The following is a 24689-nucleotide window of genomic DNA, read 5'->3' on the forward strand; positions in this document are numbered from 1 at the left end:
TAATTCACTTCCAGGGCCAATAGAGATAGTGGAGATGGAATCTGGAGGGGTCAAGGGAGAATATACAGCACAGAAGCCTTAACCTTTCTGAGCCTTAATGACTTGCATTTGTCATCTATATGCAGTGCAGCCCATTAGCACAACACTCAGAGGCTTGAAACAATAGTATTTATAATCTCACAGTTTCTTTGGGTCATGAATCCAGGCATAGCACAGCCAAGTCCTTTGCTGCAGAGTCTCTTAGAGCTGCAATGAAGGTGTTGGCTAGGGTGCAGTCATCTCTAGGCACAACTAGGGAAGGATGTATCACCAAGCTCACATACTTGTTCACAGGACTCAGTTTCTTGCACACTGTTGTTCAGATGCAGCCCTCAGTTCCTTGCCATGTGGGCCTATCTGATACACATCTTGCCTCGTTAAAGCATGTAAGCCAAGAAGGCAATAGATAGGATCTGCTAGCAAGACTGAAGTCATAACCTTTTGTATCCTAATCATGAAAGTGACAGCCTTTGCCATATTCTGTTGGTTAGAAGTGAAGGGACGGGCTTATACAAAGGCATGAATACCTTTGTTGGGGTGATGGGGACACCTTAGATGCAGCCTATGACAGTGACCTCATCTGAAAATGAAGACAATCATATAGTGTAACATAACCCAACAGATTTTCCTTAGAGGTATGTATGAGCCATTGAAAACAGAACCACACACACAAGATACCCTCTGAAAATTCAATTCCCAGAAGCATTATGGTGAGGGTCATGTAACATTGTTTATACGAAAGTGCTTTGCAAACAAACAATTCTCAGTAGTTACCAGTGACCTCTGTGTTACAAAATCAAAGGGCATATTTTGAACCTAAGCTGATTTTGTTTCTCTGCATAGCTTGGGATTCTTGGACACTTCTTATCTTCTTTACTGTGTCATTATATGTGGAGAAACCAAACTCTTGGCCCTATGCCCTTTTCTCTAGGCAATTGTATTTGTGCGGATGGCTTCAATATGCACAATTTGCAATTTTTCACCCACAGATCCCTAGTCCCCAAGCATCACACTCATATGTCCAACTGCCTACTTGATATTTCCTCTTAGATTTTTCAAAGACACTTCAATTTCAGCTTGTCCCCAATTCACCCCAATATTCTTCCCCAAAATGGTCCCTCTCAGTGATTTTATTCTCAGGGAATAATTTTACTTTCGTTTTGTTATATAAGGGAGAAATCTGGAGAGAAATCTTCCATGACGTCTCTGTCCCTCACCGATGCTCATCTATTACCGGGTCCTGTTGATTTCCCTTCTAAAATCACTTTCAAAGCTGTACTCTTTTTTCTCATTCTTAATTTTTTATTTTTGAAATAATCTTAGATTTATAAAAGAGTTGCAAAAGTGGTGCCCTCACCCAGCTTTTCCACAGTACATAACCAGAATGTCATTAGGGAAACTGGGAAATTAACATTGATACAATACTATTATCTAATCTACAGATCATTTTCATCATTTGGCCATTTGCCCTTCGTCTCACTAATGCTTTTATTTATTTATTTTTGAGACGAAGTTTCACTCTTGTTGCCCAGGCTGGAATGCAATGGCGCAGTCTTGGCTCACTGCAACCTCCGCCTTCCGAGTTTAAGCAATTCTCCTGCCTCAGCCTCTTGAATAGCTGGGATTATGGACACATACCACCATGCCTGGCTAATTTTTGTGTTTTTAGTAGAGATGTGGTTTCACCATGTTGACCAGGCTGGTCTTGAACTCCTGATCTCAGGTGATCCACCCGCCTCGGCCTCCCAAAGTGCTGGGATTACAGGTGTGAGCCATCGCATGCAGCCTCCTAATGCTCTTTACTGTGTTCTAGGATTCAATTCAGAAGACTGCTTTGTGTTTTGTTGTCACATCTCCTCAGCCTACTCCAATCTGGAACAGTTCCTCAGTCTTCGTTGTTCATGACCTTGAATATTTTCAAAAGTGTCAAGAGTACTGGTCAGTTACCTTATAGAAGGTCCCTCTATTGGGTTTCTTTGACTTTTTCTTTATGGTTAGATTTAGGCTATGCATTTTTAATAAGAATGCCACAGAAGTGTTGTCGGGCCCCATTGCCGGTGCTTGACATCGAGAGTGACACAAAGCCGATGTGGCTCTTTCCTGGTGATGTTAGCTTTGGTCACTTGGTGAAGGTGGTGTCTGCCAACTGTTTCTACTAGAGAGTTACTATTTTTTCTCTTTGTAGTTAGTAGGTATCTTGTGGGGAGATATTTTGAGACTTTTATTTTCTTTGAGACAGGGTTTCTCTCTGTTGCCCAGGCTGGAGTCCAGTGGCGTTATCTTGGCTCACTGCAACCTCTGTCTCCTGGGCTCAAGCGATCCTCCCACCTCAGCCTCCCGAGTAGCTGGGACCACAGGCGTGTGCCACCATGCCTGGCTAATTTTTTGTATTTCTTGTAGAGATGGGGTTTCGTCATGTTGCCCGTGCTGGTCTTGAACTTTTGAGCTCAAGTGATCCACCTACCTTGGCCTCCCAAAGTGCTGGGATTACAGGTGTACACCACTGTGCCTGGCTGAGATTTTTCTAATATCCTTTCTCATCAGACTAATTTTCCCACTAATTTTAGCATCTTCTGAGGATTTATGCCTATAACAATCACTACTTTGGTATTTGCCAATCATTAATTTGGTATTTGGTATATGCCAGAAGGATCTAACAGGAGATGTCAAGTGATTTTCTATTTCCATCATTCCTTCTACAATTGTTAATTAGAATTCTCTTTAAGAAAAAGCTGCATTTTTGGTCATTTATTTGTTTCTTCGATTCTTTATATTAGTATGGATTTATGGATATTTATTCTGGGTTATAATCCATTACTATCATTATAACCCAATTACAAAGGGTTATAATCCATTACTATAGTTATTTATTTTTTGGCTCAAGTTGTTCTGGAATTGATCATTGGCCAAATGGCTCCTTCAAATGGTTCCTTTGTCCTTCTGACATACTTGCACTGCTTTTTGAACATGTTACTCTCTACCACCAAAAGATGTTCCAGGTTCATCTTTCCCTGTCTGAGCTGCAGAATCTCCTGTGGGCTAAATTGTGTTCCCCAAAACAATATATCTAAGTTGTAATCCCTGGCCCCTGTGCATGTGGTCTTATTTGGAAATAAAATCATGCCGACATAACAAAGTTACAATGACGTTGTCCTGGATTAGAGTGGTCCTTAGCGAAAGACTAGTGTCCTTATAAGACGAGGACAGTTGGGACACATACACAGAGAGGAGAATAGCACATGAAGGGGCAGAAGAGATATCAGGGGAGAGGCGATGTGATGACAGGGGCAGAGATTGGAGTCATGCAGCCACAAGTCGAGGAAGGCCCAGGATTGTCAGCAACCACCAGAAACTCAAAGAAAAGGGCAAGATTTCCCCCTAACACCTTCAGGGAGAACATGGCCCTACTCACACCTTGGCTTCAGACTTCCAATCTCCAGGAGTGTGAGAGAATAAACTTCTGTTCTAAGCCACCCAGTTTGTGGCACTCTGTTTGCAGTAGCCCTAGGAAACTCATACAGAATCTGTCATTTCTCCCTTTCATGTAAGCAACGTTACATGACCCTCACTATAATACTTCCGGGAATCAAATTTTTGGAGGGTATGCTATGTGTGTGGCTCTGTTTTCAATGCCTTATACATACTTCTAAGGAAAATCTCTGAGAAATGGCTCTTTGTGTTGGAAAATGGTCTTTGGATGCCAAAATCTGGGTACCAGGATGTTTTTCTCTGTCTTCTTTGCAGAATCATCTCATTTATTGCATCCTTATAATGTATGGGTTACACAACTCTTGGTCCTAGGCATTCTTCTCTTCTAGCTTCATACCCTTCTAGATAATGGCATAGTGTTCTTTTTCCCAAGTTTATTTCCACTACCACAGCCCAAGCCACCATCTTTTTCTGTCTAGGCAACCGCAACACCTTCCTAACTGGCCCCTGCCTCACCAGCCCCATCCACTGTAGTCCTTCCTATGTGGATCTTGATTGAAAATATTGTCAAAACAATCTTGTTTAAAAGTGGCTTTTTTTTTTTTTTTTTTTTTTTGAGACAGAGTCTCGCTTTTGTCACCCAGGCTGGAGTGCAATGGCACGATGTTGGCTCACTGCAACCTCTGCCTCCCGGGTTCAGGTGATTCTCCTGCCTCAGCCTCCTGAATTGCTAGGATTACAGGTACCCACCACTATGCCCGGATAATTTTTGTACTTTTAGTAGAGATGGGGTTTCACCATGTTGGCCAGGCTGGTCTCGAACTCCTGACCTCAGGTGATCCGCCCACCTCGGCCTCCCAAAGAAAAGTAGCTTTTTATGATAGAACAGTTTTAGATTTACAGGAAAATCGCAAAGGTGTACAAAGTATTCTCATATACCTCACACCCAGTTTTCTCTATTATTAACATATGGTACATTTTTCACAATTAATGAACCATTATTCATACATTATTATTAACTAAAGTCCACACTTTATTCAAGTTTCCTTAATTGTCACCTGGTTTCCCTTTTCTGTTCCTGAATCCCATCCAGAAAGCCGCGTTACATTTAGTAGTCACATCACTTTCGGTTCTTCTCAGCTGTGTTAGTTTCTCTGACTTTCCTTGTTTTGATGACCTTGACATTTTCCACAAGTACCGGTCATGTATTTTTTAGAATGTCCCTCGGTTGGGATTTGTCTGATGTTTTCTCAAGAACAGACTGTGGCTATGAGTTTTTGAGGGGAAGAGCACAGAGGTAAAGAGCGCTGTTCTCATCACACAATAGCAAAGGTACATCCAGCTGACGTGATTCATGACTGTTGATGTGAATCTTGATCACCCGGCTGAGGTAGTGTTTGTCAGGGTTCTCCGCTGTGAAGTTACTCGTTTTTTCTTCCTTCCCATCCTGTACTCTTTGGACAAAAGTCACTATGATCTCACACGTAAATAGTGGGGAGTTATGCTATGCTCCTCGAAGACAAAGTATCTACATAAATTATTTGGAATTCTGTACAGCATGTTTCTCTGTTCTCCCGTTTGTTATTTATGTATTTATTCAATCATTTGCTTATATCAGTATGGACTCATGGACATCTATTTTCTACTTCGGTTTATAATTTAATATCACTTTATTTATTTTGTTGTTGAAATTGTTCTAACTTTGGTCATTGGGAGGTGTTTCAGTTGCCTCCTGCATTGGACAGACCCTGCCTCTGTGTGTGTGTGTGTGTGTGTGTGTGTGTGTGTGTTGAACACTTCCTTTCTGTACTACAAGATGCTCTGGGCTAAACTTGTACCTTCTCGATCTCAATTCTATTAGATTAGTGCAAAAGTAATTGCAATTTGGGCCATGACTTTTGACTGCAATCACTACTTTCACACCAACCTAATAGAATTGGAATTTCTCCATAAACTGATTTTTTCAAAGTGCGTATCTGATCATTACCCAGCTGCTTCAAAGTCCTTACCTTGGCATTCAATGCCCGGTATACCTTGGGTCCCGTTTGCCTTCTCAGACTCAACTTGACTCCCCTGTGCAACCCTTCCTCCCAGCCATGTTAGCCTCGTTTCAGTGTGTGTCATGCTCTCTCCTGCAATAGGATTTTAACTTATTCCCTTTGTTGGGCCACTTTTCCAGCAGTTTCCCCATCTGTTTTGCCATATTAATTCCTCCTCATGCTTTAGTTCTCAACTACTTGGTTAGCTTTCCCTGACCTCCTCGACCAGGCTGTCTGCCTTATTACATCTTCTCCAAATACTACTTCATGTTAACTTTTTTTTTTTCAATTTTCTTTTAAGTTCTGGGATACATGTATAGGACCCGCAGGTTTGTTACATAGGTAAACATGTGCCTTGGTGGTTTGCTGCACCTGTTAACCCCTCCCCTAGGTATGAAGCCCCGCATGCATTAACTGTTTATCCTGATGCTCTCCCTCCCTCCTCTGCCTCCCTTCATTGTAATTTTACACTTCTCTGTGAAACTATTGGAATAATGTCTGTCTTCTACCACGCTATACCCTCCATGGAGGCAGAGTCTCTGTTCATTTTGGCTCTGATTATACCCTGGCTCAGTGTCTGTAATGTGGTGGGTGCTGAATGCATACCTGTGGAATGAATGCATATGAGTGAATTACTCTATGATGGTTTTATTCATGTTATTATCTTACTGAGCGCCTAATAACAGCTATGCTGAATTCCAGGAAGAGAAAAGTGCATGGTATCCATTCTCCCACCGTCAAGAAATCTGTTTAATTTCCTTAAGTGAGCATTTCTCAAAAAGGTTTTTTGAGTGTAGAAGAACTTTTAACACCATGGCACAGCTATTAACATCATATGGTATTAGAGTCTGAGAAAAAAAATTAGAGATTGTTGTGTGATAATTCCCATGACAGCATGGATCACATATCATCAATTCATTTGTTCACTCATGCAAGTGTCCATCTGCCCAACCATCCAGCATTCTACCCAACACATATTTCATGAAGCTTGTGATGTGTCTGGTACTAGAGACTCAGAGCTGAACAAGATGAGCCCCCTGCCACATGGTGCTTACATTCAGGTGGAAATGATAGGCAATACAGATTTAATGTTTGCGGGTAGACCACAAGGTCAGGAGTTCAAGACCAGCTTGGCCAAGATGGCGAAACCCCGCCTCTCCTAAAAATACAAAAAATTAGCTAGGTGTGATGGCAGGTGGCTGTAATCCCAGCTACTTGGGAGGCTGAGGCAGAGAATTGCTTGAACCTGGGAGGCGGAGGTTGTAGTGAGCCGAGATCACACCACTGCACTCCAGCCTGAGCAGCTGAGCAAGACTTCGTCAAAAAAAAAAAAAAAAAAAAAAAAAAAAAAAAAAAAAAAAAAAGGATTATATATATATGTATGTATATGTACATATTTTAACTAATCTAGATCCATATTCAAATAACAGTATACTGCTTCCTTATAACAGAAGACCTGTTTCTTCCCTACTGTCTCTGTGATGTTACTATAATTCATTTCACTTACCCATATGCTATAATCACCAAATACATTGTTACTATTGTTACTTTAGGTGGATGCTAATCTGTTAGATCAATTAAACATAAGGAAACTGATAAAGTTTGGATATTTGTCCCCACCCAAATCTCACATTGAAAGGTAATCCCAATGTTGGTGGTGGGGCCTAGTGGGAGGTGATTGGCTCATGGGGGTACATTTTTCATGAATTGTTTAGCATCATCACCCTTGGAACTGTCATCACAATAGTGAGTGAGTTCTTGTGAGATCTGGTCATTTAAAACTGTGCAGCACCTACCCGCTCCGTCTCTTGCTCCTGCTCTGGCCATGTGACATATCTGCTTCCCCTTCCACTTGCACCATGATTGGAAGCTTCCTGAGTCCTCCTGGGAAGCTGAGCAAATGTCAGCATCATGCTTCCTGTACAGCCTGCCTCACTGTGAGCCAGTTAAACCTCTTTTCTTTATAAATTGCCCAGTCTCAGGTATTTCTTTATAGCAATGGGAGCACTGACTTACACAAAAACCAAGAGATTTTCATTTATTTCTTTTTTATTTATTTCATTTATTTTTTTATTTCACTTATGTCTTTTATGATGCTCTTCCTTTCTTTATGTGGATTCAGGTTACTGACCTGTATCATTTTCCTTATGCCTGAAGAACTTTTAACATTTCTTCCAGGGTAGGTCTGTTGAAGAAAAAGTCTTTCAATTTTTATTCATTTGATAAAGCTTATTTCTCTTTGCTTTTGAAAGATAATTTCACTGGGTATAGAATTTTAGAATTCCACCCCCCGACACTTTAAATATTTTATTCCACTCTTTTCTGGCTTGCATGGTTTCTGAAGCGAAGTCTACTGTAATTCATATATTTGTTCCTTAATATATGAGATACTTTCTTCCTCTATGGCTTTTTTGAGATTTCTCTCTGTTTCTCATTTTCTGCCATTTGAATAAGATATGCCTGTGTATGTGTGTGTATTTGTGTGTGCATGTGTGTATGTATTTTGGTATTTATTCCAATTGTTTTCAGATCTTCCTCTATAAGTGGTTTGGTGTCTATCATTAATTTTGTGAAGTTCTCAGCCATAATTCAATTATTTCTTCTCCTCCTTTTTCTCTTTCTTTTCCTTTTGGTATCCAATTACAAATATGTTACACCTTTCGTAATTGTCCCACAGTATTTACTCTGTTTTCTACTTTTTTTTCTTCAATTTTCTTTTGTCTTTGCATTTAAGTTTGGGAAGTTTCTTTGACCTATCTTCAAGCTTGCTGATTTTTTTCTTTGTCTGTGTCCAGTTTACTGATGAGCTTGTCAAAGGCCTTCTTCATTTCTGGTGTTGTGTTTTTAATTTCCATTTGATTCTTGCATGTTGTCTTCTTTTTTTTTTTTTTTTGAGAATAAGGGGTTAACACATTAATTACAGTTATTCAACATTTTGTGTCTGATAATTCCAACATCTGTGTCGTATCTGAGTCTGGTTCTGATACTTGCTTTGACTCTTCAGACCGTGCTTTTCTTGGTATTAGGAGCTGACGTGAATAGGCCTTTACTGTGTAGATTTGTCATAATCTGGCTAAGAATCTGAGTGTTTTGTGTTTAATGTTTGCAGTAGCTGTAGATACCAGAGGCTTCAAATTTGTTCTTGTTTTCTTCTCTTCTCTTAAGCTTATACTCCTCAGAGAGAGTCTTTGTTTTGGAGCTCTTTTATCTGTAACTCACTATCATTACACTGGAGTACTGTTGGCATAGTAGTAAGTAATAAGAGAGGGGGAAAGTTCTAAAATCTTCCAGTTAAATCCCAGTCCTTTCGGGCACCTGTCTCCCTGGGTTGTGGCCTTCACAAGTGTTTCTTCATAATTTTACTCACCCAGCCCCTACTCTTTTCCCTGATTGCAGCACTCCCAGTCCATATTCTTGTAGACCTGACCCTTCATAACTATGTTTTTCCCCTCTTAGGTGAGGCAGGAGGCTGGAGTGGGAGAATGCCCTTCTACCAGCTGGGATAAAGCTCTGGGAATATCTTTATGCTGGAGAGGAGTCCCTGCTCCCCCACTTTTTATCCCTATGTGCTCAGTTAGGATTTTATTTATTTATCTTTCCATCTTTACTGAGCTATAATTAACAAATAAGAATTATATATATTTAGGGTGCACAATGTATGTTAATTAGCTTCACTGGGGCAGTCATTTCAAAATGTGGGCCTTTGTTTTGAGGAAGGCTCTGGATTTACTGCACAAGGATTACAGTTCTTCTCCTGCCAGAGTCACATGGGGATATTACTTGGATCTTCATAAGAACCTGGTGGGGTCTCTGGAGGTAAAGTCTATGGAATTGTGGGGTTCCCCTAGGAGAGCAGCACCCAATCTAGACCCTACTTAGCCTCCAGCAATTCATCAAGATTACCATCTAAGTGTTCCTGTCAGTTATAGTCCCAGTGGCTTTTTTTTCCTTTCTGGATTTCGGGGCTACAGTTTGCCCTGCAACTTCACTTCTTTGATGGGTCCAAGAAAAGTCTTTGATTTTCAGTTCGTCCACCTTTTTCTTGTGAGGATGGGAGTGACAGCCTCAGCTTCCCAACTCTTTCCTTGTGGTAGCGGAAACCAGAAGTTTTCACACTGACAGTGCACACTTAAACAAAGACACTGTCTAATTTTGTTTCCTCTCCACCCTCAATAGACCTGATTGTTACTAGGACTTCCTAGATGCCCCTGAAAACTTGATAAATGCTGACTAGATCGAAAGAAGCTTGTCTTACAAATTTAATCTCATACCCTGAGCCCTAGGCTCAACCAGGCTCAAACATTGCCAATGTTTGGAGGTGAGAGGGAGTCAGCATTGAACCAACTTTCCCTTGGTAACAGGGACCCAGAGAAAAAACTCAGCGAGAAATACAGCAGAATAAGTTGATTTGCATCAAAATTAGACCTTCTTAAATCTGCCCAGCCCCTCAGCTGCAGAGTGAGCATGAATTTCTACCCTCTAAACTAAGAGCTAGTTTATTGTTAAATGGGTCGACTTGGACGCACACAGCAGAACACCATGAGTGCAGAGAATGAAGAGAACTCTTTGTGTTAACATCTGTGCGGTGGCGAATGATTCATCAGTCAGCTACATGCTGGCCTCCTCCACACTCCCGGAAATCATTCACGAAGTTCTCTGAACTAGTCTTAAAGGCCCCACACTACCACGTCTCAGGGTCATGATGTATCCTAGATGTACCCCTTCCCCTCAGCCAGCCACAAAATGGGCCTGCCCTTATCCCACTTCCCATTGTTGTGTGCACATCTGGATTTTAGGCTGTTGTAAGAGCGAACACCCAGGCCTGAATCTTTTCAAAGAGCAAATTGGCAGAGGTCTCATCCTGAGGCCTCTCTTGAGTGAGGAACTACTTACCAGTCACATGAAAGCACAAAAGAGGGCTTGCACCGAGCTAAACTTCCCAGCTAAATAAAATGAATCAATGGTGCCATGTTGACCTGGTATGTTAGATGGTGAGAAACCCTTTCAATTATTCTGAGAGTGGCTGTAAAGAGGATGAGAAATCATCTGTGTTCAAAGTTGGCTTTAATTTCTCTAAACGAGATGATTTGCCAAAGAACCTTGTCTATAAGACTGTTACCTGAGAAAGACATTTGGGTAATTGGGCATTTGATGTTGGCTTGGTGTCACTTTTATGCATATTGATGATCATGTGACTCTAAAGACCTTGTTTTACTTTAATTGGAATTCCTGCATGGGAGGGGCTATGGTGAGCTCTGGCTGGTAGCAGAGTTCTCTTAGAAGGACCAATGTGGATAAAGAAATATCTTTGGCATTTTTCCTTTTGTGTTTTAGTGAAGACACTCCTGGTTGTAAGGAAGAAAAACACATTTGTGATGTATTTAGCAAAAAAAAAAAAAAAAAAAAAAGCTTGAGGAGTTTTATTCATTTTTTAAATGAGGCTATAGTAGTGTCTTCAGCAAGTTAAATGTGGGAACGCAGTCACACTTCAGAACCAGAGCTAGGAGGTGGACTGTCATCAGGAATCCTGGCAGTTACTCTGTCCCATCCCCTGATTTCTATGCATACCCAACTCATTTCTTTATCTCTCCCAACTAGCTTTCATGCTTCTTTACAACATGTCACAGGATGGCTGTCCCTGAAGTTTGCAAGTTTATATTACCTTATTTTGAGTCACCCTCGGCAATATGACTGGTTATGTCTGAATGCCAGTTCCAAAATCTTGAGACAATCTGATCTGAAAAGGTACCCAGTCTAATAGAAGAAGGTGCCCTGTGGGTGGCTACTTTTCAGAGAAAGGAGACATCTTCTTGAAAGACCGCCTATAATACACTTCACATCCCCATTTTATTGTCCCCATTTTATAGATAAGAAAACTTAGAAAAATGAGAAAACTTGCTCAAGACTGTGTAGCTGCACCTATCTTTTCTTCCTGAATGACGATTATCATGAGAAAATAATTTTATTTTGGATGAAAATTGGTGATATTCATGTTGCAGCTATTTTTGAAGGAAGGGAGTTATCTTTTGTTAAACGAGATGCATTGTTTAGCAAAAATCATTTTACTTTGTAATTTTGTTGAAAGGAAACGCTCTTTCTGAAAATAAAATGAGAGTAAATGAGAGTAAAATTTTAGTAGCAAAGAGGATTCCTAAAATAATCCAGGACAGTTATGCAATCACAAAATTCTCCGATATTTCCGCATTCAAGAAAAATTAAATGCAGGAAATGAATAAGAAGGGGATAAAAATTCTTTACAAAAGTCAAAGCCACCCCATTGGCCAGAAGTTTGAGGCATCCTCAGACTTTTTAGAAGAAACAAGTTACTTTGCAAACCAAAACATGAGGTAAACATGGGAATTGAGCCATTAGAGAGAAAGTGAAAGAGAGAAAAATCGACTTCTGATCTGACTTTTCTTATTCTCCAGTTTTCTCATTAGATTTTTTTTTCCTCCCAGAAGTGCAGTGTTGGGAGTTTCAAAAATAAAATCAAGTCAAATTTAGAAAAATAATTAGATCAAATTTTAAAAAATTAGAAGTATATTATGTTTACAAAGGAACAATTGGCTGATCTTGAACCAGGAAACTTCAAATGAAGATAGTAAGAAGCTCACCTTATGGCAGTTACAGCATAGCTTATAAAGCATCAAGGGAGAAGTATTTTGACCTTTTTTATGGGTGGCTGTTATGCATTAATGTTCTTGTTAAGGCAAGCAGAGTTGTTTAAACTGACTTAGCTATAGCTGTTTGGCTTAATTTCACTGAATCATGTTGACAAGGATGTAAAGCTTACATGCTGTGTTTCATTGTGATTTGAGATAGCATCTCAGAGAAATCAGGATAACTAAGTTTTGGTTATGTGGCTATAGGTGGTTGGCCTTGAGGTACCTCTCAACTTTGGCTTCTATTTTAATATTTTGTAAGAAGGACTTCCAAACTTGAGGCTGCTTCCTTGTTATAGGCTAAATCATACAGTGATTTGTTGAAATCCAAAGGAAACTACTAATGGGATGGTAATTTCCAGACAGCATGAGACCAGGAGGGTTTAAATGGCTTCATTTATCTTTTCATTCCTACCAAACGCATGCCTGAACAACATTCACACGTTGCCATCTGCCTGGAATCCTCTCCGTGGTCCCTCATTCCCTGCCCCCTCATGTCTCCATGGTCCCATGCTCCCTGGTCCGTCTTGTCTCCGTGTTCCCTGGTCCATCTCGTCTCTGTGTTCCCTGGTCCATCTCGGCTCCATGGTCTCGTGCTCCCTGGTCCGTCTCATCTCCATGGTCCTGTGCTCCCTGCTCCGTCTCATCTCAATGGCACTGTGCTCCCTGGTACATCTCGTCTCCATGGTCCCGTGCTGCTTGGTCCATCTTGTCTCCATGATCCCGTGCTCCCTGCTCTGTCTCATCTCAATGGTCCTGTGCTCCCTGGTCCCCCTCATCCCAATGGTCCTGTGCTCTCTGGTTGATTGGTTCTACAATGGAGAGGTCACTCGTGATCTTCTGGTCCACTCTTTGTAGGCTCTACCAGCTTACCCTTCCAGCAAATGGTAAAGGGTGACTTATATGACTTTTCCTGGGGCAGATGGGACTACGGAAAAATTCATCAAAACAATAGCTTATTTGCTGATAGCTCATGAGCTGTCAATAACAAAGGGTGTGCAGGAGCTTGGCCAGTGCTGGGTTTGTGCTTCAGTACTCCTCTATTCCAAGCCACTGCTGCCCCTCGGGCTGTCCTCCTGGCCTGGACACCACTCTCCTGGCTCTGTGCCTGACTAAGGGGAAGAGTTACAAAATAGACTAGAATGTACATATCCCTTGAATATACAGGCTCCCTTGAAGTGACTGGGAGCACCTACTTTCCCACAGTGTGTTGCTGTCCATATAGTCCTGCTATGGACCTGGTTTCAGAGAAAATAAGGTGAAACACTGGTCATGGTGGAATTGGATGAGACCGACCTATATGGTGGTCAATAACACAAAGCAGAGACTAAAGAAAGGCATTTAAAAAAAATTGTTGTTCCTAGCAAAGTAATATTGGTAATCTTTATTCAGAGGGTGGTAATATTAATTCATTCACCAAATATTTATTGAGCATTTATCGTGTGCTAGAATCTCACTGGGAAGGTTCGTAGAAATGCCAGATTCTAGACATTGTGTGAACTCCGAAATTTTCTTTTAACGAAAATGAAAATTTTAGTGAATCTTTCCAATTCAGATGAAAATATTGCTTTCAAAGTTTAAATAATTTGGTTCTTTCTCCCTTTCCTTTCTATGGTTCACTATGCTCTGAATCTACAAGCTCTAAGAAATATGAGAAAAGAATTTGACTTTGGTTAGGATTTGCATTTTTAAGTCGTTAGGAGCTACCCAGCTTATTTTTTTTTTAAGTATTGATTAAAATAAAGATAGAAAAGACATCTCTATCACAGTACATTGTAGTTTGCTTTTGTCTCACTTTAATCCTTTGCTCTTGAACATATTTTTATTACCTAAGTTATTGTTCTGTGCTCGTTTTTCATAAATTAGAACTACCGTAAGGATTTTGTTTCTAATGAATACATACTGACAGCACATTTTGCTTAGCAGCCTGTTTCAATCTACCGTACAATGCAAAGCGTACTCAAAATAACCTTTTTTGAGGAGCATGATGATTAGAGCTTTGAAGTCAATTAAAAATATGCAACGTATAAATACAGAAGAAAGAGCAATCTACTAACTTAACAAGGACCCCAGAAAATTTTCATATAAACACTGTAGATTTCAGTTCTCAGTGCACTGAAAATGGACAAAAAATAATCTTTAAAAAAGGTTTAAAATTATTAACACTTTGTGCCGGCCGTGGTAGCTCATGCCTGTAATCCCAGCACTTTGGGAGGCCGAGGCGAGCAGAACACCTGAGGTCAGGAGTTCGAGACAAGCCTGACCAACATGGTAAAGACCCCATCTCCACTAAATATACAAAAATTAGCTGGGAACTGTGGTGCATGCCTGTAATCCCAGCTACTCAGGAGGGTGAGGCAGGAGAATCACTGAACCCAGGAGGCAGAGGTTGCACTGAGCTGAGATCACGCCACTGTACTCCAGCCTGGGCAACAGAGTGAGACTCTGTCTCAAAAAAAATTATTAGCACTTTGTATGTATTTATTAAGTGATTAAGAAAGCTTACCGTCATCAATATCTAAAAATGCCAATGAGACTTCCATTTTACATAAATAGACAAGTTTCTTTTTGGTCAATTTGTGGAGACATATGTATATAAAAGAGTTGAGAGAAAATGATCTCACAACAGCTGATACATGCAGACAGAATGACTGCAGTTTATATTGTTTAAGGTTAATGATGTTTGTCTAGTAGTCTCTTTTTTCTTATGAGAAGAGAAAACCTTCACCTGTTGGTACCAGGGATTTCTGGTCTTATTTTGATATTTTCCCTTATGTATTCCTTAAACAAATACCTACTTTACTTTTGTTGTTTGAGATTCCTCATATGAGTAATTATTTAGATTAACCTCTTGTCTTGACTGACTTAGGCAAGACCTTTGGAAATGCTCTTCCCACTATTTAATGCTTCTAGTATAACTTAAAACTTGATGGCAAATATTTTCTGAGTTATTGGGAAAAGCATAAGTAGAAGCCTACAGATCTCTATGAATTCTAGAAATTGGCCAGTTATGCTACTTTAAACATCAGCCTCCAAATCTCAGTGGCGTAACTCAATAGAAGTGGTTATTTTTTCTCATGCAGACCTCACATCCCATTGCAAGTTGCCAGAGGACTCTCCTCCATAGAGTCTCTCAGGGTCTTAGGCTGATAGCTTTTTTGTCATTTTTAGCTGTAGCTGCACCATCTGGAATACATGGCATCCCCTGTTGCTGCAGAGAGGACGAAAATTGAACCTGGGCTTTTTGCTGTCTCAGCCAGAAGTGACACACATCACTTCTGCCCACTTGTCACTGGCTATAACTGCTTAATGGTTTGTTGCTAGTAGGCTGGGAAATGTGGAGGAGGAAATGGGAAGAAAATAAAACATAAGAGAGTTTGTCCTTGGATCCAAAGCCTAGATAGAATTATAAATTCTGGTATGCAGACAGCTTACGTACAATTCATCGTAGTATTCGTAGGCCATTGGGGTATCATTTTCAAGCATTCAAGGCTGACGATAAGCATCCAAACATAGACCCTGGAGCTTGAAATGTCCAATCTCCAGCCTTTATTTAATGCTAAAGAATTACATGAAAAAGGCCCCAGGTCTTGCTGACCTTCCTAGTGAAGTGTGCTCTGCTAGTTGGACTTATACATAGGAATAGGAAAAGTCCAAGGGTAAAACTGGCTCCTTGGTTCAAGCTGTTTCAACAGTAACTAGTGTCTTTCTGCATTCTGGCTTTCCTTGGTGTGTTGGCTTCATTCTGATGATCCCTATAGTGTCATGATAGCTCCAGTGACTCCAGCTTTCTATTCAAGTTCAGCAGGAAAGAGCAAGTGTCTTTTCCAGTAATTTTTGAAGAAGTCCTGAGATTCATTCTTGCTGGGCTGACTTAGCTTATGTGCCCACTCCTGAACCACTGAGCAGGGCCATGGGACATTCTGATTGTCTCTGGCCAGGGTCACATGTTCCACGGTTGGGTCCACTAAGTGTGAGGACAGGGTCCTGGAGCCTCACTGTTGTCAGAAGAGGGGAATTTGCAAGTTAGGGAGGAACACAAGAAATGTCACCGCATACAAATTTCCCAGACCTTCTTTCCTGAAGACATTTCCAGGCCCATATGCTCTAGGAATAACCCTACACACTCTGAGACCTGCCCCATAGCCAATCTGCCCTGTCATTCAATTCAGGCAATTGGCATGTATTTAGGACACCCATTGATGCCTTTTATGAGCCAGACACTGCTCCAGTGTCTAAGAACACAGACATGAGTTAGTCTCAGGCTCTGCCCTCACACAGTTTATAATCCAGTTGTGAGTAGGTAGAAGATAACTTTGTGGTGTTCTGAAAGGAGAGGGTGAGAATCAGTTGTCATGGGAACTCTCTGATACATATTCACGACTGTTGGAGTGCTTTTTCAAGGTTAGAGATTAAATAAGAGGGAGAAGTGCTCCCTTCTGTTGCCTCCTGTTTTCACCTAGGAAGTCAGACCAAAATGATCCATATATTACTGGATCAAAGACACCTAAAAGCAAGTAATCCTATTTCTTCCTGAAACTGGCTGTTCTTACGTTTGGTTTGAGATAATTAAAAGCCACAAAAACCACCTGATTGATAATCTGAGCCATTTAGCTGGATCTAGGCAGACTCCGGGTAGATACATTATATATTTAGGTGAGTAGAGTATGTTCTGTTAGTCAAATATATGTTACACAAATAGCTTTTAAATAAAGCCAGGGTGCGTAATGGTATTGACTTCAGTTTTTGTTCATTCTAAGAAAAGATTATCACAAAATACACGAAGATTCTCTGATTCTCACTCATATTAGCTGTGGTAGAGAATTCTTGGCTCAGGTATATCCTGCTTTCCTTTTCTTCTTGGGCATATGGGAAAATTAAACTTCCCAGCCTGCCTTGCAGTTTGGCAGGATCATGTGATGAATCCTAGCCAAAGAAATGAGAGTGGAGACATGTAAGAGTCATTGTGACACATCCATAAGAAACGAGCCCAAATTTCCAACAAGTTGGATGCCCATAGAACAGAAGCTTGAGAAACTTACATTTGTACATTGAGATGCACGTGCTGCCTGTCAACCACGTCCTCTTTCTCACCCCTCCCTAATTCCTTTTTCCTTCACGTGGTTACAGTGAGATGCTAGACCCCTCATTTAACTACCTGCTGCCTGTTGATCAACTCCTCTTCCTTCCCCATCCTGTTTTCCTTCCCTGCTATATAAACCCCTAGCTTTAGTCAGGGGAGAGAGAAGGGTTTGAGGTTTGCCTACCATCTCTTTGGTCGATGTCACCCATAATAAAGCCTTTTTCCCTGGCATTACTCATTGTCTCGGTGACTGGCTTTCTGTGTGGGAAGCAATGGGATGTAGGCTGAACGCCTGGCCTTTGTTAACACATATCGCTCTATCCTGGAAGTCGTATGTTGAGATGGTAAAGTCAGAAGGTGGAGGGATCCTAGGTCCCTGAGTCACTAAGTGGAGAAAAGTTTCACAGTAGAGTTGCCAGACCTGTGTTGGAATATGTTTGAGAGAGAAATCAACTTATGTTAAGCGGCTGGGATTTTGAGTGTTTATTTGTTACTGTGGCATTGCCTAATTTAACTTGACAGTATACTTCCACTTCTTGAAGGCTGTGAGAATCTCCTCTTTGTCTTCTTTTTGGAAATCCTCCTCAAATATTTCCAGAAAGAATCTGGATGGCTTAGATATAAGTTTCGGTTATACAGAAGCAGGTTAGAACAGGAGTTGGCAAACCACGGTGCATGGGCCAAATTTGACTCACTACTGGCTGTTTTTGCTTCACCATGGCAGAGTTGAGTCATTGAAATAGAGACTTCATGGCCCCCAAAGTCCAAATATTCACCATGTGACCCTTTACAGAAAAAGTTTAGCATCTCCTGGTTTTGAACAAAATTTTTAGAGGAAGACAGACCTGGGTTTGAATCTCTGGACAAGTTACTCAATGTCTCTGAGTTCTAGTTTCTTCCCGCGGTTATTAGAATTACATGACCTAGTATCTGTAGTAACTTTCACCCCATGCCTAACTCACAATAAGCACTTAATATATGGCTACTAAAATTATTGTTAGAATTACCCCTGATGTTGGACGTTTAAGCCTTTCTAGTTTTTCACAGGATGCTATGATTAAGTCACTCGTTTCTTCTGCTGCATTCATAAAGGTGGAATTCCTAGGTTGAAAGGCATATACATGTAAAGGATTTTGTTACAAATTGGTAAATTAACCTCTGGAAAGTTAGTAACAATAGGATCTCTCTTCCCCAAGCCAACACTAGGTATCACCATGGTCATAGGTAATGGACTTACAATTGCAACTTTACTGACTCCTACTCATTCATTAGGTAGAATGAGGCTCTCCAGTGTTCTATGGCATCCTGCTGACCCAGGCCTTCTTCCAGAACACTCTCAGCAACCCCCACTCCCATCTTCCTAGGAGACCACCAGGACTAGGTCTGCCGCCTACCACATCCCTGGTTTTGTCAGTCACCACAAGAAGCCCAAAGCTCCCAAGATCTACCACCTGGCTCTCATCCTCATATAAACCCATATACCTGCTTTTCTGACCCCATCCTGACTCCCATCTGCACCATGCCCTCTGGAGCTTAGGGTCCATCAACATCTCCTTCTTGATATATTGCAAGAGCTGCTTAACTAGTGACCCTGCTTCTATCTGTTTCCCTACAGTCAATTTCTTAACTCAGCAGCTAGAGAGATTTTGTAAAAATGTAAATCAGGTAAGGCCATTCCTCTTCAAATCCTTCATCTTTCCATTTCATGTGGAAGAACATCCAAAGCTGTTGCCAAGGCAGGATAAAGTTCTAAGGACATGGCCCTGAGCTCACTTTCTGATCTCTCCTACCATACTAGCCCAGCCTCCTTGCTTCTTCTTGAACAAGACAAATACATTCCCACCCCAGGGCCTTGGTGCTTGCTGTGGGCTCTGCCTGGCGTGCTCTCTCTCTAGCCATCTGCACATCTGACCTTCTCCCTTCCTCTTGTCTTTGATAAAATGTCATCTTATCAGAGATACCTTCTCTGACCATCCTATAAAAGTGACAACCTCATCAAACTAGCACTTTCTATCATTCTCACCTTAATTAATTATTCCTATAGTATTCATCACCATCTGGCAGAATGCATACTAATGTGATTATTCGTTTATTGTTAGCCTCTTCCCACTAGAATAGAAGGCCTTTGATTCATGCTGAGTCTCTACCATCCAGTGCTTACATGTAGTGAATGTTTACTAGATGACCAAATAAATCTACAAAATAATACATAGCTCCTTTATTTAGTGTAATCAAGCTAATCTTTCTAATAAGTGCCAGTTACTGATGTTGTTGTCTTTCTGATCTGCAGAGTCTCTATTTTTTTTTTTTTTTTTTTTTGAGACAGAGTCTCTCTCTGTTGCCCAGGCTGGAGTGCAGTGGCGCGATCTCGACTCACTGCAACCTCCGCCTCCCGGGTTCAAGTGATTCTCCTGCCTCAGCATCCTGAGTAGCTGGGATTATAGGTGCCCACCACCATGCCTGTAGTGTAAATAATTTTTGTATTTTTAGTAGAGATGGGGTTTCACCATGTTGGCCAGGCTGATCTCAAACTCCTGACCTCAAGTGATCTGCCCACTTCAGCCTGCCTAAGCGCTGGAATTACAGGCATGAGCCACTGCACCCAGCCCACAGCCTCTTTTGGATCAATGCCCAGTGTTCTGATTTTCAACTCCTCCCTTCAGCACAAGTGGCTTTTTTGGTACTTGGTCAGTGAGTGGGAGGGATGGGTAGGGTTACATAACCTAGCTGGGACTGGAGGTAATGGAGCCTCAAGTCCATGGCTGCTGGAATATTTACTGACCTCTTCTACTGAAGTCTGCAGCTGATAGACTTATGGTCAGCTTCTTTACTTAGTTAAGTTTAGACTTGGTGGTTTTCCCTTGCTGAGTCAGCCATGCTCTGGTTTTCTCTGACACTGACCTTGGTTATGTTTTCCATCCAGGTCCTTACCTGAGTCATCTATGCCATGATCTCCATGTTGAGGTAACTTGGTGGCCACCCATGGTGGTTCCAAGTAGGGTCAACTGGTTCCCACCTTCATGAAACTCACCAGGCGTGCAGAACTTTTGGGTTCTTTCCATGCTACATCGGAACTGAAGGGTGTTGGGCGGGTTCCTGTGGTCTCCTCTCTACTTAACTGCCTTTCCATTTTCACTGGCTCCAGCCCTCTAATATTAGTGATAGACAATTTTTCCGTGGCATTCTTCTCCAAGAATTATAATTGGTGATATAGGGGTACAAGCATTATCCATTTTCAGCATTCCTCTCAGTCCCTTCTCCAACTTCAGGATTTCATTCCCTAGGAGCCCCCTTTAAGTTCAGGATATACGTATCTCATGTCTCCTCCTCTGAGTACTCCCAAAGGGGAAGGCTTTGCCTCCTGTTAGAGCCCAAGTTCTGTCTTCAATACCACTTTAGAGCCTGGTTGCAGAGCTCACGTTTAGTGGATATGTTTATGGCAACTTTAGAAATTTCAAAGACAATTTCTTCTTGAGTCAATAAACTTCGAGACCATTTTCTTGAGGCCAGAGTCTCAAAAAAACAAAAGAAAACAATTCTGATAGTCAGAGACTAAACATGGAAAGCTGTCTTTTTTTTTTTTTTTTTTTTTTTTTTTTCCCTAATTCATTTGTAGAATTCCTAAACTTCCATGAAGCAAATGGGTGATGTTAGCAGAATGGGTGTGGAAGTGGGGGGTGAGGTGGGGAAAAGCTACAGGAGAACATGTCATTGATATGTTTCAAATAAAATTAATCTCTATACATCATTGAAAGAGAATAAACATCTCATTGCCACTGGTGAAAAATGAATGGCTTCATGCTCTACATTTCTTGGATTACTAACATGAGTGTGAACATTTTTGCACTTCCCTTACTCTTTATTGTGAATTGCTTTTTCATGTCCTTTGTCTTTTTTTTTCCAATGGAGTGTTCTCTTACTGATTCATGTGTGATTTATACACAGTAAGGGGCTAGTCCTTCCTCACAAATTCTTTCTTAGATGAGGAATGTCTTTCAATCTTGATCATTGTGTTTTTTGACATACAAATGTTTACAATTTTTACCTAGTCGAATCTATCAGATTTCCCTTACACTATCACACTTAGATGCCAGCTTAGAGAGTCCTTCTCCACTCCAAGTTAGGTAAATATTGACCATCATAGTGAACCACAGATACAAGCACAAGGTGCTTTCCAACTCGACCCTCTCCCAGCCGTGTGACCTTGGGTAAGTCACTTCAGCCTTCCTGAACCTCCACTTCCTTAGAAGTAAATAGGATACAAATTGCACTTACTTCAAAGAGTGGTGGCGAAGAGTACATGAGAAAATGCATAGAAAGCATTTAACTCGGCAGCTGGCTCAAAGCAAGTATTTGTTGGAGACAAGAAAGGTTCTAAGTGGCCGACTTGTGTTCAACTGTGTTTTAGGAAAAAATAGGAACATGTAAGAACTAGAATCACTTTTAGTAAAGTGAAGGACCCTGAGGGAACACAGATGAAGGTTCCCAGCTGAGTTCTGCATTAGGCATAGAAAGCACAGTGCCTAAGGCAGGTGATACCTTTAGGAAACTGAAAATATTTGCGTGTATATATATATTTTTAACCAGAAGAAAAAAGTGAACATAGTAACAATGCATATTTATTTATTTATTTAGAGACAGGGTCCTCTCTGTTGCCCAGGTTGAAGAGCAATGGCACAATCTCAGCTCACTGCAACCTCTGCCTCCCAGGTTTAAGTGATTCTCATTCCTCAGCCACCTGGGTAGCTGGGATTACAGGTGCACGCCACCATGCCTGGCTAATTTTTTGTATTTTTAATAGAGACACAGTTTCACTATGTTGACCAGGCTGGTCTTGAACTCTTGGCTTCAGGTGATCTGCCTGCCTTGGCCTTTCAAAATGCTGGGATTGCAGGCATGAGCCACCATGCTTGGCCTAGTAACAATGCATATTTAATAATGAACCCAGCCTAGATGATAGTTGTCTTTATATTGGTGAATGATAAAACATAACTATTAATATGTTTTTTATGAAAGAAGGGGCCTGTGAAGGCTAAAGAGGCCAGGGCCCATGGCAGTCACAGTGCAGGCCTGGGTGGCACAGCTACGCTACTCTCACTTAGAATCACAAGCTCATTGGTGAAAGTGGCAGGCGGAATCACACTGAAGGTTTGCAATGTTATTTCCTCTGCCCACACCCTAGCTGAGTATGTTTGAGCCTATGTAGGTTAAATGATGCAATTATTGGAATATGACATACTATTCTCCGGTATTTTGTTTTATTAGTTAATTTATTTATAGGCACAAAATCTCCTCTTGTCCCTCAGGGTAGAGTGCAGCCACATGATCATAGCTCACCACAGCCTCCAACTCCTGGGCTGAAGCAGTCCTCCTGCCTCAGCCTCCTGAGTAGCTGGGACTACAGGTAGGTGCCATCACATCTAACTGTTTAGAAATTTTTTTTCTTAGTGACATGGTCTTGCTATGTTGCTCAGGCTAGTCTCAAACTTCTGACCTCAAGGATTCCTCCTGCCCCAGCTTCCCAAAGTGCTGGGATTACAGGCACGAGCTTTCACTTCCAGCCTGGCATTTTGTATACCAGGAAGACTGATGCAAAACCTCTTCCTGTATGAAAGAGGGACTGGCTAAGGATGTGATGGAAATGAGGAAGAATGATTTACAAAATTTTGGGCAAGCATAATTGTTTTCTTACAAAGATACATGCAAACAATGACTAATGTTATAATAAGATGCTAATTTTATAATAAGATGCCAAAGCACAATAAGATGCTTTGGCATCTTATTATAAAATCAGCACCCTGTGTGGTTTTGTTGTATTTCATAACTTACATTTTTCCTAATTCAGACTGGTTATCTCCTGCAATCCAATTAATATAAATTGTTTCATTAACATTGAAACATGTTATTTATTAGAAAAGCAAAAGTTGGGGAGGGGTGGAATTAGCCTGGAGAAATTAAAACTATGTTCACACAAAAACCTGTATATAGTTGTTTATAGTAGCTTCATTCATAATCATCAAATGTGGGAAGCAAACCCAAAATCCTTCAGAGAGTAAATGGATAAACACACTGCGGTGCATTAATGCAATGGAATACTACTCAGCAATAAAAAAACAAACTATTGAGACATGCAAGAACATGAGTAATTTCAAAGGCATTGTGCTGAATGAAAGAAACAAGTCTCAAAGGTTAGATATATGGTATGACTTCAGTTATATGATATTCTGGAAAAAGTATTAACTAGAACTGGTACAGATCAGTCGTTGTCAATGGCTAGGTATAACTGAAAAAGGGCAACATAAGGGAGTTCTTAGGAGAATACAAACTTTCTGCATCCTGATCGAGCATGTGGTTATACAAATCTATATGTGTATTAAAACTCATGGAACTGTGTACCCATATAGGTCCATCTTACTGTATGTAAGTAAAAACAGTATCCTATGTATTTTAGAAAGTGTGTGTATGTGTGTGTGTTTGTGGGGGGGTATGATATGGCTTGGCTGTGTCCCCACCCAAATCTCACCTTGAATTGTAATAGTCCCCATGAGTAAAGGGCTGAACCAAATGGAGGTAACTGAATCATGGGGGTGGTTCCCTCATACTATTCTTGTGGTAGTGAATAGCTCTCATGAGATCTGATGGTTTTATAAATGGGAGTTCCCCTGCATAAGCTCTCTTGCCTGCCACCATGTAAGATGTGCCTTTACTTCTCCTTTGCTTTCTGCCATGATTGTGAGGCCTCCCCAGCCATGTGGAACTGTGAGTCCCTTAAACATTGTTTTCTTTATAGATTACCCAATCTCAGATATGTCTTTATTAGCAGTGTAAGAACACACTAATACAGTAAATTGGTACCAGTAGAGTGGGGTACTGCAGTAAAGATACCTGAAAATGTGGAAGCAAATTTGGAACTGGGTAACAGAGATTGGAACAATTTGAAGGGCTCAGAAGAAGACAGGAAGATGTGGGCAAGTTTGGAACTTCCTAGAGACCTCTTGAATGGCTTTGATAAAAATGCTGATAGTGATATGAACAATAAAGTCTGAGCTGAGGTGGTCTCGGGTGGAGATGAGGAACTTCTTGAGAACTGGAGCAAAGGTGACTCTTGTTATGTTTTAGCAAAGAGACTGGTGACATTTTGCCCTAGAGATTTGTGGAACTTTGAATCTGAGAGAGATGATTTAGGATATCTGGCAGAAGAAATTTCTAAGCAGCAAAGCATTCAAGAGGTGATTTGGGTACTGTTGAAAGCATTCAGTTTTGTGTAGGTTTGGAATTGGAACTTATGTTTAAAAAGGAAGCAGAGCATAAAAGTTCAGAACATTTGCAGCCTGATGATGCAGTAGAAAAGAAAACCCATTTTCTGGGGAGAAATTCAAGCTGGCTGCAGAAATTAGCTTAAGTAATGGGGAGCCAAATGTTAATTGCCAAGACAAT

This window comes from Chlorocebus sabaeus, chromosome 2, assembly GCF_047675955.1.
Source record: "Chlorocebus sabaeus isolate Y175 chromosome 2, mChlSab1.0.hap1, whole genome shotgun sequence".
In the NCBI taxonomy this organism is placed as follows: Eukaryota; Metazoa; Chordata; class Mammalia; order Primates; family Cercopithecidae; genus Chlorocebus; species Chlorocebus sabaeus.